We start from the raw sequence: 19,110 nt of genomic DNA, 5'->3' as shown, positions 1-19,110 counted from the left end.
ACAACAGCGAAGAATCCATAGTGCCTGCCTGCAAGCATAATCATCACACATGGAATTTTAAGGTGTTTAACAGCAATATTCCTTTTAATAATACTTCTGTGGTGTTGCTGGTGCGTCGTTACAACAACAGAATCCTGAGCCTTCATATTCTTTCTTAATACTCCTCTATTTTCTTTTCTAGACCGGGAACAGGGTGTGTGTAGCACTGTGTAGTACAGGCTGTCTTGGAACTGGCTATGTAGACAAGGACTCACAAAAGATCACCCTGCCTCTGCCTCCTGGGTGTTGAGATTAAGAACACAGTCATACGCCTGGCAAACACTCCCCTTTTTCTGACTTTAGTGGTTATATTTCCTTTTTTTCTTTCTTTCTTTTGGGTTTCTTGAGACAGGGTTTCTCTGTGTAGCCCTGGGTGTCCTGAAACTCACTCTGTAGACCAGATTGGCCTCAAACTTAGAGATCTGCCTGCCTCTGCCTCCTGAGTGCTGGGACTAAAGGCACGAGTCACCACTGCCAGGCCTTTTTTAAAAACTTCTTAAGCAAGGATACAAAGAAGTTACATTAAGTAATTGTCAGCTATGGGATGAATCTTTTCTCTTTGTATACAAGAAAATGGTCAAAAGAAAAAATATGCCTTTATCGTAAGACTTTGTTGTAGTCTTCAAATTCGAGATAATTTGATTCTTCTTTTTCTGCAAAGCAAGTACTTTCTTGCTACTGTTGTTTTTTGAGACAAGGTCTTGCCCTTGTGTTGTTTGGATCTCAGGACTCTCTGCCTGTGACCCACACACACACACACACACATACACACACATACACACACACATACACACACACACACACACACATACACACACACACATACACACACACACATACACACACACATACACACACACACATACACACACACACACACATACACACACACATACACACACACACATACACACACACACACACATACACACACACACATACACACACACACATACACACACACATACACACACACACATACACACACACACACATACACACACACACACACACACACACATACACACACACACACATACACACACACACACACACATACACACACACATACACACACACACACACACACACACACAGGGCTGGCTTACAGTTATCAACGCCAACACTGGGGATGCTGGGGGGTTGGTTTCGGGTTTTTGTTTTGTTTTGTTTTGTTTTTTGTTTTTTTTTTCAGTGATGGAGACAAAATTCAAAAGTGTGGGCATAGGAAGCAACAGTGTATCACAGAAAAGCACACCTAACCCTTGGTTTTATTTGCTTGCTTGCTTGTTGTTTATTGGCATAGGGTCTCTGTATCTAAACTTAAAGACTTCGAATCTTAGAATTCAGAATCTTTGTGCCTCTGCATCTTGAGAGAAGGTTCATAGACATTCATTGTCCCCTACAGAAATGAATGGTTTTAAAAGTTAAGTTCCTTCACATCTATTTATTTGCCACTGAAATTTGAAACACATCAGAATGTCCTCTTGCTGCAGTTTAAGTATTTGAACATGAGAAAAATCTAATTATCTGCTCCTGTTGGGGTATCCAACAGAGAAGACTGCTCAGCCAAGGGTTTAAGCCAATAGAAAGTCTTTATCAGCTTTGTGGTGACTATGCCGGGGATCTTAGTGTACCACTGAGCCTTTCTCAGGTTGAGCTTTCAGCACAGAAGCCACATTCAGTTAACATGAGCAGTTAGCCAGAAGTGAAGAAGCCAAAACACAAGGTTAGTGCAGTCAGGGATTTCCTGGGATTATGGACTTCGATGGATTAGGCCTTTAGTTTTAGGAGGCGGTGCTGGTTCCATGCTGGGTTCCAAAGTCTGAATGGTACTTCCATCATGGAGTCAGTTGTGCTAAAGTCTTGAGGCCTGTTAGATTTATATTATTTATATATGTTATATGTGTGTGTATTAAACAATAATGTAAATATGTTGGATATAAATATAGCATATACAATTATATATAAGCATATAACATCTAATACATACATTATAAATATTTAAATAAATAGAACATAATGTATTAATTTTATATGATATACATGTAAATGTGCAATAAAATATAAAATATTAAATGCATAGCTATGAACACACTTTTGTGAATAGATGTGTATATGTACATATATAATATATACATATATAATATATACATATAAAATCTTTTTTTGAAATGTCTCAAGTAGCCAAGAGTGACCTTGTTCTTCTGATCCCCCTGCCTCATATGTCCAAGTGCTGGTATTGTGGTCACAGACTGTCATGCCTGATTGTTTAGGGCTGGGGATAGAACCCAAGCTTCCTGACTGCCAGGCAAGCACTCCACCCACAAAGCTACAACCCCACCACAGGGCTCAATGCTTGATAATGAACCCCCTTAAGCCTAATGTCTACGTTCTCTTTCAAATGGAGAAAAATCTGTTCTGAGTATCTCCTGTCCCTAGCATTCAAGAGGCAGGAAGATGATGAAATCAAGACCAATTTGTGCTAAATAGTAAATTCAAGACCAGCCTGGATGGTTTCCTGTTTTCATAGCCAGCAGGGTCGGGGCCCCTTCCTTCCTGCAGGAGTAGCCATCTCCTACTTCCTGTGAAATCAATATTCTTCTGTCCTGCAATTGTGGCGGCCCTGGTAAGAAGAGAAGAGGATTTAGTACCAGGAGTAAGAGGCAAGCACTAGGCTCCTTACTTAGTGTTTCTGAGCTAACAGTGGGGAAAGGTGCTGAAACTTCCTAGGAATTTTCTTCATCGGGTATTTGCTACCCACTAATTTGCCACAGATCTATCAAAAGTCTAGTCACCTCTCTATACTCTTTCTGAATTATTGGGTCCAGCACAAGATAATGCTGGGCTCTCAAACTTTGGAAGTATAGATTTTTCCCCTCAAGAAAGACAAAATCTACATGTTTTTCTTTCATAACTAACAGCACCATTGACACAGGGGACCTGAAGGGTAAATTGGCAGTTCATAGTAATTATAACCTTTTCTGTGTTCACAGAAACATTGCTAGAGCGTAGAAGCTTGCTAACACTGTAGCTCCCAGGTAGTTTCACGGAATGCAGAAACACAAACAGCTTTTAAGCATCTTGCATTCTTGCATGAAGGTGGAGGAAAGTCATTAGCCAGTTTGAGGGTGTTATTGATAATGGAAACTATTTCCTGGGAGGTTCAGCTCATGTCAGCAGCCAATCCTGGTATGCTTGCTGCCTGAAATTCAAAAATAACTTCTTGATTTCATTTACACTCCTTTGTTCCCACTTCCTTGTACTTTGACTTAAAAAGCCCCTTGCTCTTGGGGGCTGAAGTCACCAATAACCCCAGCTGCAAGGGAATCTATACCTCTGGTATCCACAGGTACCCTTACATACTGTACGCATTTACCAACACATGTACACACAATTAAAAACATAAAACACTTGCTCCTCAACTGAGGAATAAGACAGATTTTGGGCAACTGTCTTCTTTCTCTCCTAGCTTTGCAACCCAAGTTGCCTCCGGTCCCTCAGCATGTGAGCTCTTATGTTCATCACATTGTCCTCTGTGCTAAGGAGCCAGACTGGTACCTGGGCACACCATGGTTTGCAGCTACTCCCTTCTCTAGCCATCCCAACTACATCGTAGATAAAAGGATTAGCATCTCTACTTAGCAGATTAGAAAACTCAGTCTCTGAGATAAAAACACTGTTCAAATTCCCTTAGCAACTGCAAGGCACAAAGCTTCCTGCCCAGGAGCTCTCAAATTCTGGTGCGTGACAAGCCCTCGGTAAGAATTTGTTGACTCAAAGAGCAAATGTGTCTATGGTAAGAATATTTAAATTAAACGTGGAGTGGGGAGTTGGTGGTGCACACCTTTAATACCAGCAACTGGGAGGCAGAAGCAAGCAGATCTCTGAGTTCAAGGCCAGCTTGATCTAAGGAGTGAGTTTAGGACAACCAAGACTACACAGAGAAACCCTGTCTCAGAATAGATGAGTGTGTGTGTGTGTGTGTGTGTGTGTGTGTGTGTGTGTGTGTGTGTGAGAGAGAGAGAGGGGGGGGGAGGGAGAAGAGGGAGAGGGAGAGGAGGGAGAGGAGGGAGAGGGAGAGGAGGGAGAAGAAGGAGAGGGAGAGATTGAGAGAGAAAGAGAGAGGAGGAAGAGGAGGGAGAGGAGAGAGAGGGAGAGGAGGGAGAGGAGGGAGAGGAGGGAGAGGAGGGAGAGGGAGAGGAGGGAGAAAAAGGAGAGGGAGAGATTGAGAGGGGGGGAGAGGAGGGAGAGGAGAGGAGAGAGAGGAGGGAGAGGAGGGAGAGGAAGGAGAGGAAGGAGAGGGGGAGAGAGAGAGAGAGAGAGAGAGAGAGAGAGAGAGAGAGAATGAATTAGGGTAAATCTGGAGAGTAGATGCCAAGTCTTTCCCTTTGTGTCTGATCATAAGTAAGCTGAGACACCTCTCACTCCTGCAAACTACTGTACCCTTCTTAGCTTTCAAAGTCCAATATTTTCTAGAAAAGAACAAAGACTAAACAGGCTGAGGTCCTCTAGGCCTCGCTTGGCTGTTTTATTCAAATACTCTAGTAGGGAATCTTAGCCAGTTTTGAGCTGCAGACCTATTTGGAAATCTTTGAAGACTTTTCAATCTTTTAAGATACATTTAAAACGACAGCCAGCTGTTTTTAAATAAACATTTCCAAAGCTTTGTTTATTTGGTTGATTTGGTTTGGTTTGGTTTGGTTTCAGACAGGGTATCACTGTGTAGCCCAGGCTAGCCTTAAACTCACAAAAATCCACCTCCTTCTGCCTGTGCCTCTGAAGTACTAGATTAAGGTTGAGGCACCAGGGCTAGCCTCATACGAACGGTAAGCACAAATGGCACTCACACGTAATACAATAAAGATGTCTGTGATTTCTCATTGATGGGATTGATGTCACTGTGGTATGTCACCTACATTTATACCTTTTTTGTAGATGGACTGGCAAAATAGCTCAGTGGGCAAAGGCACTTGCGACAAAGCCTGAAGACATGATGAATTCAGCTCCTGGGACCCACGTGGTGGAGAGAGAGATCTAACCCTTCAAGGTTTTCTCTGCTCTCCACATGAAAACTGCACAACAAGGGCACCCACACACACAACAAGTAAATTTAAAAATTAATAAATAACATGTTTCGGTTTAAAATTAATGAAAAATAAAGATTTGGTTTTATTTATACACTGCTTTATTTCTATCAAGACTACTCTTAAATGAGTCAGTCATTGTTAAACCTTTTCAGAAACCAATATGTCAAAATTTCTTAAATTTTGTCCAAAAAATGCTTATGACAATACAGTACTTCTCTTTATTAACAGGGGAGTCATTTGGTCTGATGTGCAAGAGGCAAAGTTCAAAAAATAATAATAATTACAAGTGTTATGGCCTATAGTGAAGATAAAGCAAGCCTCGTTTGCATCTTGGGCCACTACTCAACAAATACTACTTACCTATTCAATCCCACGAGGCCAGAATAAGACCACTACCATAACCTCTGAGCCAAATTTGAAGCAAACTTGATTTTTTTTTTATTGGGGAGCATCCAAGAGCTGGCCGGCAACTGCTTCCTAAGTAAGTTAGAGATAGAGCATCCCTGAGCCCCATTTCTTAGGGCCCTTTTAAGAAGTCAAATCACTGCAAAGCCGGTTTACGGTAGAAAGAGCATTTAAAAAGTACAGAAAATAATCTCGTAAACACAACAGCCACCACATGATGAGAGAAGGCGGGTGGTGAGGAAGGGGTTGGGTATTCTCAAAAACAAGTCAATGTCATTGGTTGGGACAGATCAGACTCCAAGAAACAGATCCTTAAAAACAGAAACTCAGTTCTTACAGTAAATGGAAACTTATTTTTAATAATACAACATAATGGCTCCTGCCTTCCAAATGGAGTCAGGCATTTGGTTTCTCACCTACAGTGATAGTTCAATATATACTCAGCAAATACCTGGGGACTGGCAACTACTGCAGACCAGATTCTGGAATTTTCCTGACTAGTTCTCTAAATTGAAGTATTTTGCCTACATTACAACTATATTAGACTTAATCTAAAAGCTTCCCCATGTACATTTGGTTGCCACCTTACTTGTAAACCAGATTGTGACCTCCCATTGTGACATGTAGTGGAGTCTCAGCCAATCACAGGCAGCTATGCAAACTCCAGTCAAATAGGAGACAAGAAGTGTAACTAATTGGGCTTTTGAATTGCACTGTAAAGAAGGAAGGCTTTTATTTGACCCATGGCTGACAGGGACACAGCAGAGAAAGTACGGCTCAAAGCTTCGAGCCTGTGAAGGGTTGCTCACTTCTGGGAAGATTAAAACACAAGAGACAGAACCGGAAGTTGAACCAGGCTACGGCAACCCACTTCCTCCCGCTAGTCTCTACCACCTCCAGGTTCCAACCCTCCAAAAACATTGCCAACAGCCAGAAATGTAGAAATGCCCCAAAGCATGATCCTGTCCAAAAGCACTTTACATTCAAGCCATACATTCTGGTCAGGTTCTGTTCGCTTTGTTACGGTGGTGGGGGTGGTGTCTCATATATTCCAGGCTGACCCCAAACTTGCTCAGTAGCCAAAGATAAATTTGAACTGTGTGTGTGTGTGTGTGTGTGTGTGTGTGTGTGTGTGTGTGTGTGTGTGTGTTTAATATTGGCTTACTACATACAGCCTTTATTACATTGAGATATAGTCTATTACTAATTTCTTTAGAACTTTTATCAGGAAAGGATATTGAAAAAAAAAATTTTTTTCTAAAGATAGGGTCTTGCTGTGTAGCTCTAACTGTCCTGGAATTCACTAAGTAGACCAGGCCAGCCTCAAACTCGCAGAGATCTGCCTGTATCAGTACTGGAATAAGAGGTGTGTACCACCATGCCCAAAGATACTGGACTTTTTCAAATGCTTTTCTTGTGTATATTGAAATTGTTGTGTGGTTTCAATCCTCAGGTTTTATATGTCCTGTTACGTTAGCTGACTTGCATATAGTGACCTACTCTTATATGCTGGGATTAAACCAACTTGGTCATGACATATGATCTTTTTAATGTGTTCCTGTTTTGAGAACTGTATTGAAAATGTGTCTGTGTTCGTGGCCCACACACACTCTCACAAGTGTGGTCCTAAGAGAATGTAGCTCTCTAGGCCATGGAGAGCATGGTCACACAACCCTGAGTCCCAGAACTCACAGTCCCACCCCAGGAAGCTTCTGCTACCTTCCTTTATTTATATTTTCAGTATGAATCACAAGCTCTGCACACATACTTGCACACTCACACCAGCCTGGGGGAGGGAGCTGGGACAAGGCCACTTGGCAGCAGTGCTGGAACCCTCAGGGCATGGGGTACCCAGCAACCCCCATTCTGGGCCTCTGGGGATGTGGCCAGGGAGGCCCTGTTCCCCAGGGCCAGGGGCCGGATGACTGGACAAACGCATGGTCATACAGGCCTGAAGCCCTCTGTTACACCCCAAGGTGGTCCTGAGTGAAAAGCTGCCCCAGAGCACAGGCCAGCGACCTCAAACCCCAGCACCAGACCCTACTGGGACAGACGGGGAGTTTCATTGAATAAATTGTCTGTCTGTGCCTTGGGCTGGAGAGATGGCTCAGTGGTCAAGAACACCATTTGTTCCTCCAGAGGTCCAGGGTTCAATTCCCAGCACCCATATAGCAGCTCACAATTCTCTGTAACTCCAGGGACTCCAGCACTCTCACACTGGCATAATTGCATGACATAAAACACCACTGCACATTAAACAAATACATGTTTTAGAAAAAAAGTCTCTCCCTTACACTTCACCTCAGCTCCTACTTGAATGTATCCCAGAGTTGTTAGAAATTTTGATTTTTAAATTTTATTTTTTTCTTTATGTATGTGTTATTGTCTCCACCCTCTCCTTAACTGCCTCTAAAAGTGGTCCTTCTACTTAGCCCTGCCTGGTGATTGATGATGCTTGATTCTTTGAGTGACTGGCCCTTTCAGTTTTGACACTGTTTGGCTCTTTTCTAGACTTTGAATAACCTTTCTGGATTTTTCCACTGTGTGGGGTTTGAGTTGGTTTTTCTGTTTTGTTTGTATGTTTTTCGAGACAAGAGTTTCTCTGTGTAGCCCTGGCTGTCCTGGAACTCACTCTGTAGACCAGGCTGGCCTGGAACTCAGAAATCTGCCTACCTCTGCCTCCCGAGTGCTGGGATTAAAGACGTGCCTGGCCTTGTGTTTTCAAATCTCTCCTCCAGATCTCTGCCTACTCCGTGTGCTTTGCTAACTGTCCTGTCTCACTCACCTGGGTTGGTTGGTTTGATGTTTGCTTTGCTTTGATTCCTCTCTATGGTCATGGTCCTTTTCACGGTTGGGACGGCTTTTCAACTCTCATTCCCTTTGATCTCACCGCTGAGGAGCTGTGAGCTTGTAGAGGGGACTAGGTAGCTTATTTATCTGGTCACATTGCAGTCAGGAAACACACACAAAAGAGTGCAGGTCCTCCACTCATTTTCCCCATTTTGTTCTGTTTTCCTCCTCCTCTTCCTCTCTTCCTCTTCTCTTTCTCTCTATTTTTTTTTCTTTCTTTCTTTCTTTCTTTCTTTCTTTTTTTCTTTCTCTCTTCTGTTTACTTGTTTGTTTTCTAGACAGGATTTCTCTGTGTAAGCCCTAGCTACCCTGGAACTCCCTCTGTAGACCAGGCTGGCCTCGAAGTCCGGAACAAATAGAGGCTCACCCATCCTTCTGACCATGGTGACCTGAGAATGGCTGTCTTAGTCTCCCTCTGTCTTTATAAATCTCATTCTTACTATAACCCAGAACCATGCATAGAACATAATTCACAGCCCAAGCATCCAGAACAGAATGCAGTACTCAGCTTATAACAAAGGAATTCCTTGTAAGCATCCTGGGGTTGTCATGGAATTGAGGACAAGAAATGAGAACTCAAAGACGACCCAGGTCTCATGGGTGCCTCGTCTCCCCTGCTTTCTGCTCCCTTACTCATCTCCCTAGAAACTCCCTGTCTCACTGCAGAGGACACTGCTGGCGACTCCCAGTCTCTACCTCAGTGGCTCCTTCAGCTACAGTGCATAGAGAGAGACTCCTAGCTCTGTCTCTTGGTGCCTGGTCCAGGAAATCCTGAGAAGAGGACTCGGTGAGCAGGCTTTTGGGTTGCCCACGTTTACTCCTGTGGTTCCATCTGGATGAGAAAGAGGGGAGCAGTTTTAGAAGACAGTAGGGTGGAGAGCAAAGACCCCACTATGTGAGCAAGATCATTGAGTTATCAGTACTTAGAATATAACAACTGTCCTAAAGCCGGCACTGAACGCTTATCTCAGCCTTTCAAGATTGCTGCTTTACCTGCTCCCATTTTACAGAGAAGAAAATAGAGTCAAAGACATATCTCCCCTAAAGCCCTAGACCTATCAATTACTAATCTTGGCCTGTCACCTGAGGTTTCCAATATACTCTATTGGTTCTGTTTGCCAGTTAGTGAGCTTCCCAAGAACACTATATTTCATAATTTCAAAGACATTTTGGGGCTGAGGAGATGGCCTAGTGGGTAAACTATGTGATGCTCAAACTGAAGACCTGAGTTTCAACCCCAGGAACCCAGACACAGTAGTATGCACTTTTGATACCAGTACTACACCAAGACATGAGACAGAAATAGGAGATGCCCCAGAAGGTCCCAGAGCATCAAGCCTGTTGCATATATCATATAAAAAGAGATTGAAACATGGTGGATGGTGGAAATGAGCAACATACTACCAATAACCATAGAGGAGTCCCCGGATCTCACCAGGCTCAGCTTGGATGAGCGAATTTATGTGAAGGTGAGAAACCGACTGAGAGCTCTGGGGCAGGCTGCGTGCCTATTATCACCATTTAAATATGATCCCGGGAGATGCGGGTGAAGCTGTGACAATGACAGAGACTGATGAAGGCCATATGAAGAGATAGATAAAGCCACAAAATGGAGCATCCCCATGCTTTGACAGGGGAGATGGTGTTGGAGATGAAGATGGAGTCACCCTTCCATGGAGAATTGGCTGAGACAGGAGATGGGTCCTGTGTAGGAAAGTGGAGTCTCTGTCTCTTGACATGTGCAAGATGCTCACAGAGATGATCTCGGTGCAGGATGCTCGCAGCGATGCTCACGCACACTCTGATCCCTACACCCTCAAAGAAGTGCATTTGCAAGTGCCTTGCAAGCTCTCCCTAAATGACATGCTCCCTTCCTCCAGCCACTGTGATGACCTTGCTCTCTGCAGAAGTTGTTTTTCCCATTGTTCTTGCAGATACTCCCAGGTTGTTTTTCTATAAATTAAATTTGATGTTTTCTTTAGAAAAGAAAAAGAAAACAAGAGACACTACCTCAAACAAAGTGGAAGGCAGTGATTGGCAGCAGACATTGTCTTCTGACCTCCACATGTGTGCTGTGATATGCGTGTACCTGACAGAGAGTGGGGGGGGGAGATAGGGAGGGAGGGAGGGAGGGGGTAAGGGGCGACAGGGAGGGAGAGAGAGAGAGGATTAAAAATAGTTTTGTTTTTAGAAGGTAATTATCCACAAGACACACATACTGAGCATGCTCATATAAATCACCATGCCAAGCATAATGAATTGAATTGGGTTTGCCTGACACAGCTCCAGTCTGTTAAAAGCTGATTCATTGGGTAGATTATAGATGTAAAATATAAACAACCATTATGCTAGCTTGCTCTAATCACTAAAATTTTGAGTCACAAAAGTGTCATGAAGGAGTCAGAAGGTAAAGAAGAGGATTTTATCTAATAACTATTCTTTTAATCATTTGTTCACTTGACACTGAGAATCATGTTCAATACTTGAAGAATAAAGGAGAGGTTTAAATCCTGGATAAGAGAGTGAGAACCATAATCCTATGTGCACAGGTGGCCACACACACCCACACATGCACACACACACAACACACACAAGCACAAAACCATTAAGTTTCCAAACCTTAAGACAATCTGAATACAAAAATTACAACCTCTTCCTAAAGTCGAAATTCTCTAAATCGTGAATAAAGACAATATGTAAACAATGCAATATATAGAAATTCCCCAAATCCTGAATAAAGACAATATATAAATAATGCAATATGAAATAATATAACAGCTCACAATTAGGAAACTAGAGATGAACTATTATTGGAAAGAAACTAGGCCACCAAACTTTTTTGGGCATTACACATTCTTGCACAGAAGTCTATGACATATTATCAAGATCAAAATTTGCTCGCACTCTGCCTTGATTCACCTCTTCCATAGAAATACGTGTGGCACAGATGCACCCTTGCCTCATAGCCAATGCGGTCTGCTCAGGGTTACTGTAAACTTCAGATCTATACATTGTCACTCATGTGTGCTTTCCAGAGGCACACAGCCCTGACTTCACGACATCTGTCATACTGTATCACACTTTTTTAAAGTGCAGTGACAGTACAGCTGAAATTCTGATGTAATGAATTTGAATGGGTCAGCAGCTCCCTTCCAGTGACTTTTAACTCATTTTTGAGGCAGACATTTCTATGCAAGGTGACCAACTATGCAAAGCTGAGCCTATCGATGGAAGGCCTCAGTGTCGATGGCCATTCAGTTCAATAAAGCCAAGCTGATGAGAACCAGTCATGAAGATGGCTGAAATAATTGGCGAGTCTGTGCCAGGCACAAATGAGGGCATACTCAAACATCAGAACAGATGGTATTCTCTCTGGGTAAATTGGGAATGGGGACTGCGGTGCCTCAACCAACTTCAGAAGACACTAGCAAGTAAAATGCAAATCAATGTTTATCCATGTGTGCAATAAAAACATATAATACAGTGTGGTATAAGGGTGGACAGAGGTCTGTCCCAAACACCTGATTTCTAGTTCATTCATTTTCAGAATAATCATTTTAAAGAAGTTGGCCAGCAACGGAAGCAGTGGGGAGTTGGAATATTTTTGATTGAGGATTGTTTATAACTCTTGGCTTTCCTGGGCAGGGTTGATTCCTTCTATTTAACAAGCTGAGCCCAGCCTCCCCTTCTTGGCCATGCTCCAAGCCCAGTGAAGCTGGCTTTGGCTTCTACTGGATCTCACCAGTAGAGGGCAAGAATGGTTGGAAAGGAGGGGAAGACAAACTGTTTCCACTCCCCTGGGGGTGTGTCCATGAACAGTCAAAGCTCTGTTCAGATGACCTTACACACAGCCCAACACCATATCCTAGCAATGCGTTACAGACCTGTCCCAAATGGCTTCTGTGATCCTTGCTAACATCCTTTGTAAACAGTACTGACACTGAACTCTTCACCTGATTTAATTTAGCATGTGTGTTTTTTTGCTGGAATTCTGAATACATTAGTCAGAAATCATGTTTAGGATTATGTGGCAATTAGTGTTCATTCAAAAACAATTATTTGACAATAACACTAAGTGTGACTATTTCTCTTTATCCTGATAATGTTTCCTTGACAAGCCTGAGGTGACTGTACCTTTGATAATATTTCTCAAATCTCCTTTAAGGTTATATGGCCTCACTTTTTTAAAGATGATTCTGGTTTATTGCTGTCTTGAGGAGGGGAGAGCAAGCAATCAACTTTGCCACATTGGCTCAAGTTGGTCCTCTATCCTCCAACTGATGTGTTTGTGTGTGAGAGAGGGGGGGGGAGAGAGAGAGAGACAGAGAGAAACAGAGAGAGACAGAGAGACAGAGACAGAGAGACAGACAGAGATGCAATTCACTCTGGTTTTCAAGTTTAATATTTTAGCTCACATATTATAAGGCTGATTGTGTAGACCCATAAATTTTAGAACCTTGGGCACTGGTCAACTACAGCAGGATGCACAGTGCACAGAAAACAGTTGATCTCATGGCCAAGAAGCAAAAGACAGAGGAAGGGGCCCAGACCTAAGAACCTATGTCCACTTCCCACCATCCTAGAGACCAAGCCTTTCGACACTCAAGCTTTTGGGAGACATTCATCACTCAAACCACTCCAGCTTGCACATAAGGCCAAACCTCACACCCTTCAATCTTCAGCCAACAATTGGTATTCCTTGCTCACTTTCCATCCTGAAGTTGGGTCCTTTTGTATCAGGCTAACTTTTACATCTGTATCCACTGCCCCTCTGGATACTTTGGGCCAGGAAATGTTGCTACTTGTTTCTGTGTTTTCCCTCTTCAGTAGTAGCTGCAATGACAGGAAATGGCCACTGAAGCAGTGTGGACACAGGGGCATTGACTTTACTAATGCTTTTCCCTGGCACCATTTGGGGAAAGTCCACACCTGTGCCCCTCTCTTCCAAGTCTCTAAATTCTTTCCTGTAGGGCTGAGGAAATGGCAGAAAAGAGCAGAGTGCTGGCTGCTTTTCCAGAGAACCTGGGTTTAGCTCCTGGTAACCACACAGCAGCTCACAACCACTCATAACTCTAGTTCCAGGGACTCTGATGTCCCTGTCTGTCCTCCATGAGCAGCAGGCACACACGCCATGCATGTACATTCATGCAGACAACACACCCACACACAGCAGAAATAAAATGAATTCTTTCCTCAATACCATGTGAAGGAAAAGTCAGTTCTTGACCACTCTGGGCGCAGAGGCACCACTTTAGTCAGCATGGCTTGCCAGAGTGAGGGGGGAGGTGCTGAGAGCTTTCAGCCATTTTCACCCTGCTGTGACTGGAAAGCCTGACAGAACTCACTGCAGGGAAGACAGACTTATTTTGGTTCATGGTTTCTGAGGGTTTCCAACAATCAGGGCACAAAAGGCACAGAACAACTTAGTTCACGGCATCAGAAGTGTGTGGTGGGGAGCACCACAGGGCAGGGCAGGAACCAGCAGCAGGTCTAACCTTCAAAGGTCTTCCTCTATGGCCTGCCTTTACCAGGGGTCTCCACAGGTCCCCAACAAATAGCACTACCAGCTAGGGAACAAACAACCAAAGCTGAGGGTTCAGATTCAAACCCATTACACCAGCAATGAAACATGTTAGGCTGAAAGTTAACACCTGCCATTCACCTCAGATTCCGTAGTCTGAACCACACAGCACAATCCCTTCTGCAAAGGACGCGTCAAAGTGCAATCTCTTGAGGAAAGAACAGGATATTTTGGGACACAGCACCTGCGGTGGTTTAAAGAAAAATGGCCCCATAGGCTCACAGGGAGTGACGCTACTGGGATGTGTGGCCTTGTTGGAGAAGGCCTTGTGTGTCACTAGGGGTGGGTTTTGAGGTCTCAGAAACTCAAAGCAGTTCTCTTCCTGCTGCCTGCCATGCAGATGTAGAGTTCTCAGCTCCCTCTCCAATGCCACGCCTGTCTGCATGCCGCCTTGCTCCCCACCATAATAATAATGAACTAAACCTCTGAAACCTAAGCCGGCCCCAATTAAATGTTTCCTTTTGTAAGAGGAGAACGTGTGTCCACGTTAGCACAAAACCTCCCAGCTCGTCCTCTGTGAGAGCCAAAGTTATGTTTTAAGTTTTAATTACTGGGCCTAAGAGACCCATAATCAAAGACGCCACTAACCTGTAAACCCTGTGCACAAGAACCGATACTTCTGGAATCGTGAAGGCTATTGGGTCTTTTTGTTGGGTTGGTTGGGTTGGTTTGCTTGTTTTTCCTGATTCCCTGGGAGCTTCACGTCATAGACCTTCACAATCCCTTCCTGATACTCTCACGTCCAGCCCCCCTTACTGTGACCTCCCCCCCACCCCAAAAAAAGTGAAAATGAAAATAAGGGGGGAAAAATTAAGCTCACTTTGTGTTAACTATATAGTCACAGGAGATCATGGTCAAACTCTCAGTGGCCCATCCCTTAGATAGACCTGGGCCCTTCCTCACCCACACATTTGCCAGAAGCCGTCATCTGAAGGCTGTTGCTTGTGGGAGATAACAAGCCACAGGTTTTCTCAGGGGTAGAGAAACAGCAAGTGGGTATGCCAGGAGCGATGCTTGCCCTGACAGAGCTGATGGGAAGCCACATGGAGATGCCTGCTTAAGCTTCTGTAAAATGTGACTTATTTTCTGGGAAACCAGGAATGGACCTGACCAGAGTCCATCTCCCTGGCCAGTATTTAAAGTTTGCTTCAAATTTGGCTCAAAATTGTGATAGTGATCTTATTCTGGCCTGGTGGGATTAGCATCTCCCCTTGTACAGGCCTGAGATTTCTTTGGGGATCATCACAGTTTGGCATGCGATGCACAAGTAATATTTCATTTTTATTTAAAACTGTAAAAATATTTCAGTATTACTTTTTTATTTCTCACTATAAAATATCCAGAATCATCTGCCTTGCCACAAAAAAAAAATTCTCTTGACTTTTCTAGGTAATACAATTTCTATTATTTGAAGTTACTAGGGTTTTTCTCAAGTCAGATGTGATAGCTCAAATCTGCAATTCCAGCCCTCCGGAGGCTGAAGAAGGAGGATTGAAAAGCTTGGGGCCAGCTGAGATACAGAATGAGACCCTATCTCAACACACACACACACACACATATGAGAGGGGCTTTCATTCTCTTTCCTTTTAGCCTGCACCTTTATACTCCAGAAGTGTCATTTAAATTGATCTGAAAACAAAACAAAACAAAAATGTTGGTGGAAATCAATAAGAACTGGGAGGGTATGAAGTACTCAGTTGGTAGAGTAGTCGCCCAGAGTACATGAAGCACCAAGTTTTAAACCCCAGCCCTTGGTACTTCAGGCCTGTAATCCCGGTACTCAGGAGACAGAGAAGGGTCAGAAATTCAAAGTCAACCCTAGTGATGTAGCAAGTTTGAGGTCAGCCTGAGATACAAAAGGTGGAGGGGAGGGAGGACGGAAGGGGAAGAGAAAGGGAAGGGAAGGGAGAGGGCAGAGCAAAAGGAAGGGAAGGGAAGGACCTTCCCTACCAGATGACTGGAAAGCTCATCTGGGGAGCCACGATTTTCACAGGAGGTAATTTCTTACTGCTCGGGTTGTTTACACCTTCAGAGGGTTCCCTCCTCCATAGCCATCCGCCTTCATTACTGAAATCTCTGGGGTGACAGAGGATACTTTATCACTGTTCTTGTGAGGAAACTAGAGAACATGGTAGTCATGAATCCCGTAACTCTAGTAACACACCTTTGAGGGGAAAGGTGACAGCAATTTAAATATTTATCTCAGTGGTTTAAACACAGACCTTAAAAACCCAGTACTCTTTCCCTCCTTTCCTCTGTCCTCCCCAAAACCTGCTTCCTCCTGTCCCATCCCCAGCCCACACCCAGACCCCACACATACCCCACCCAACCCCACTTCCCCACTTTGTCCACCCATGAAGTCTATTCTCTTTCTCCTTCTCAGTGAGATTCACATTCCGGACGTGGGCCCTACTCGTTACTTAGCTTCTTTGGGATTGTGGGTTGTAGCACAGTTATCCTGTACTTTATGGCTTACATCCACTTATAAGTGAGTGCATACCATGTTTGTCTTTCTGTGACTGGGTTACCTCACTCAGGATGATCTTTTCTAGTTCTATCCACTTGCAGATTTCATGAGGCCATTGTTTTTAATAGCTGAGTGATACTCCATGGTGTAAATGTACTACATTTTCTTTATCTATTCTTCTGATGAAGGACATCTAGGTCGTTTCCAGTTTCTGGCCATTATGAATAAAGCTGCTATGAATATAGCTGAGCAAATTTCCATGTGGTATAGGGTCATCCTTTGGATATATGCCCAAGAATGGTATGGAGGGAGCCTACCCCGACACGGCCTAGAGGGCCAGGACAGAGAGCTTTGGCTGTCCAGGAACTCTCTCTTTAGACCAGTCTGGCCATGACTGCATAGAGATCCACCTGCCTCTGCCTCCCATGTGCTGGAATTAAAGGTGTGTGCCACTATCACCCAGCTAAAAATCAAATGGTTCAAGAATTTTATCTTTTCTGAGGAACTCACAGTCTAAGAGAAATGGACCAACATTTAAGTTAATGGTTCTGACAAAGCATGAAGGATCATGCTAGAGTGGCAAGGACCAGCCACAGCATGGAGAGGGGTTCTGCGAGAAGATGTGTCTGGGGACAGCGAAAAGAAGGACTTGAAGTCAAATCCTGGATACAAGCTGATGACCTGTGTTCTGTTCAATATTCTAAGAGATCTCTCTGTTCATGTCCTGCTTGCTTGTATGTGTGTGTGTGTGTGTGTGTGTGTGTGTGTGTGTGTGTACATGAGTATGTGTCTTTTCTCCAAGCAGTTCTTGCTTTTTATCATAAAACTTCTCTGGATAGCTCATCTCCTGCAGAACACAGGTCCAATCTTTTATTTTACAAATCAATCCAGTCATTTACAACCAGGTTTCCTTTTGATTATCTTATAAATCTGCATCCAGAGACCCCAGCCCTCTGATTCTTTTTTTTTTTTTTTTTTTTTTTTTGGTTTTTCGAGACAGGGTTTCTCTGTATAGCCCTGGCTATCCTGGAACTCACTCTGTAGACCAGGCTGGCCTCGAACTCAGAAATCCGCCTGCCTCTGCCTCCCGAGTGCTGGGATTAAAGGTGTGCTCCACCACACCCGGCTCCTCTGATTCTTAAGTGATAGCAAGCATACATTTTTTTTCCTTAACATTGCAAAAGAATTCAGAAATTGGTCTGCTTCTGTAAAGCACAGACAGTAAGTTACTTGGGTGGGACCCTGCCCTGAAAATTACCATTTCTACCACACCTGGGCCTAACCTTGATCTCAGGAATCTTCCTGCCTTTGTATCTTTCTGATAAGCTGGCTCATAGTGAGCTGCTTTTATTCCTTTAGATTCATGAAGCCCCTCATAATTCATATTGCATCCTTATATTTTGCATAGTTGAGAAATTATATGTATTTTGAACTCATGTATTTAGAGTTCTTTCCCACAGCCTTAAGGGCTGTCCTGAAGGTCCCAGTGTCTACCATTTTGCTGAGACATAGCCACAGCCTTGGCTCCTGGATTCGAGCTGTTTCTAATTCTCACTGAGTCCTTAGGTTAACTGGGAGGACATCCCTAGGAGGAATGTGAAATACATACCCACAGCAGCCATCACACTCATGGAGGCTCACACTGGAGGACTTGTCCCAAGGGCAGGAACCATGTCACTCTGTCCCCACCATAGCCATACCGGGCTCAGCACTAGAGTGCAGAAATAGATTTCAGAAATTGTGTAAAAAATTGGCTTCCTATGAGAAGGAATGGAGAAGATGGCTATCAGAAGCAGTAAGAGTGTGGCTGGACACACAGAAACAAGTCCTGTTAGACAGCCTATCCAAAAAGACTGCCATTTGCCAAGAAATAAGTAGTGGTGATAAGCTGTAAAGCAAGAGTTTTCCCTAATTTTCTGAACTTCAACAGTATACCAAGATTTCATTAATGGTTAGGAATTTCCTTAAAACCAACTATTTTAACTTATAGTGTAGACCAAACTAAAGTCCTACAGCCCCTTTAAGGAAATGTGCAAAATGGAGATCACAGGAGAAAGACTGCAGAAGTCAGACTCCAGGCTCTGGTAACTGAGGAATGTGATTTCATCTGTATACTTTGAGACTCTGGTCCATGACATTTTGTCCAGATGGCTAATAGGCAGAAGTCCCCTGGTTGCAGGTGATGGCAAATATTTAAACATCAAGCAGAGTCCAAAGTCAGAGAAAACAGCTCTATTACTTAATAGGTACTATTAATCACTTGACACTTTTCTCATCTGTGAAACAGAAAACTACCCATCGCTACTCGGTACTTTTATGCAGATCAACTCATACAAAATGGGTAGAGAAGTTAGTGTTTGATTTCAGAAAATGACAATATATGCAGTGTTCAGTGTCTAGTCGGGACTCAGATGTTTGCTTGTTCCCTTGATTTAGAAAGAATTTAAGATCCCATGTGTCATTGATCTGTAAAGCTATACAGCTAAAAGCTTTAGGTGTATAGAACAGATGTCAGAATACCAACCTTTTAAATCTTAAATAAGATTTTGTTTTTTTTTTAACTCAAGTTTGAAACGTGAACATTTCATATTGGCGGTTACTTTCAAAAAAGCTATTCTTAGAATGATTCTTCTGCCGGGTCTAGAAATTATGCAGACAAATTCCTCCTTAGGACCCTA

General features: G+C 43.4%; 2 long non-coding RNA genes across 2 annotated transcripts; both read right to left on the bottom strand.

Moving 5' to 3' along the window:
- Positions 1-1,313: 1,313 nt before the first annotated feature.
- 1700092C02Rik (RIKEN cDNA 1700092C02 gene) lies at positions 1,314-6,099 on the bottom strand. Its single transcript, NR_045467.1, has 3 exons — positions 5,986-6,099; positions 2,549-2,665; positions 1,314-1,441 (listed from the first exon to the last, which is right to left on the bottom strand). It is a non-coding gene; the product is annotated as an RIKEN cDNA 1700092C02 gene (long non-coding RNA).
- A 2,504-nt stretch (positions 6,100-8,603) lies between these two features.
- Positions 8,604-18,190, bottom strand: Gm39200. Its single transcript, XR_878939.2, has 3 exons — positions 18,042-18,190; positions 10,395-10,473; positions 8,604-9,216 (listed from the first exon to the last, which is right to left on the bottom strand). It is a non-coding gene; the product is annotated as a predicted gene, 39200 (long non-coding RNA).
- Positions 18,191-19,110: the final 920 nt, after the last annotated feature.

The sequence above is a fragment of the Mus musculus genome, chromosome 8 (genome assembly GCF_000001635.26).
Source record: "Mus musculus strain C57BL/6J chromosome 8, GRCm38.p6 C57BL/6J".
Taxonomy (NCBI): Eukaryota; Metazoa; Chordata; class Mammalia; order Rodentia; family Muridae; genus Mus; species Mus musculus.
This window is presented reverse-complemented; position numbering and strand designations above follow the sequence as displayed.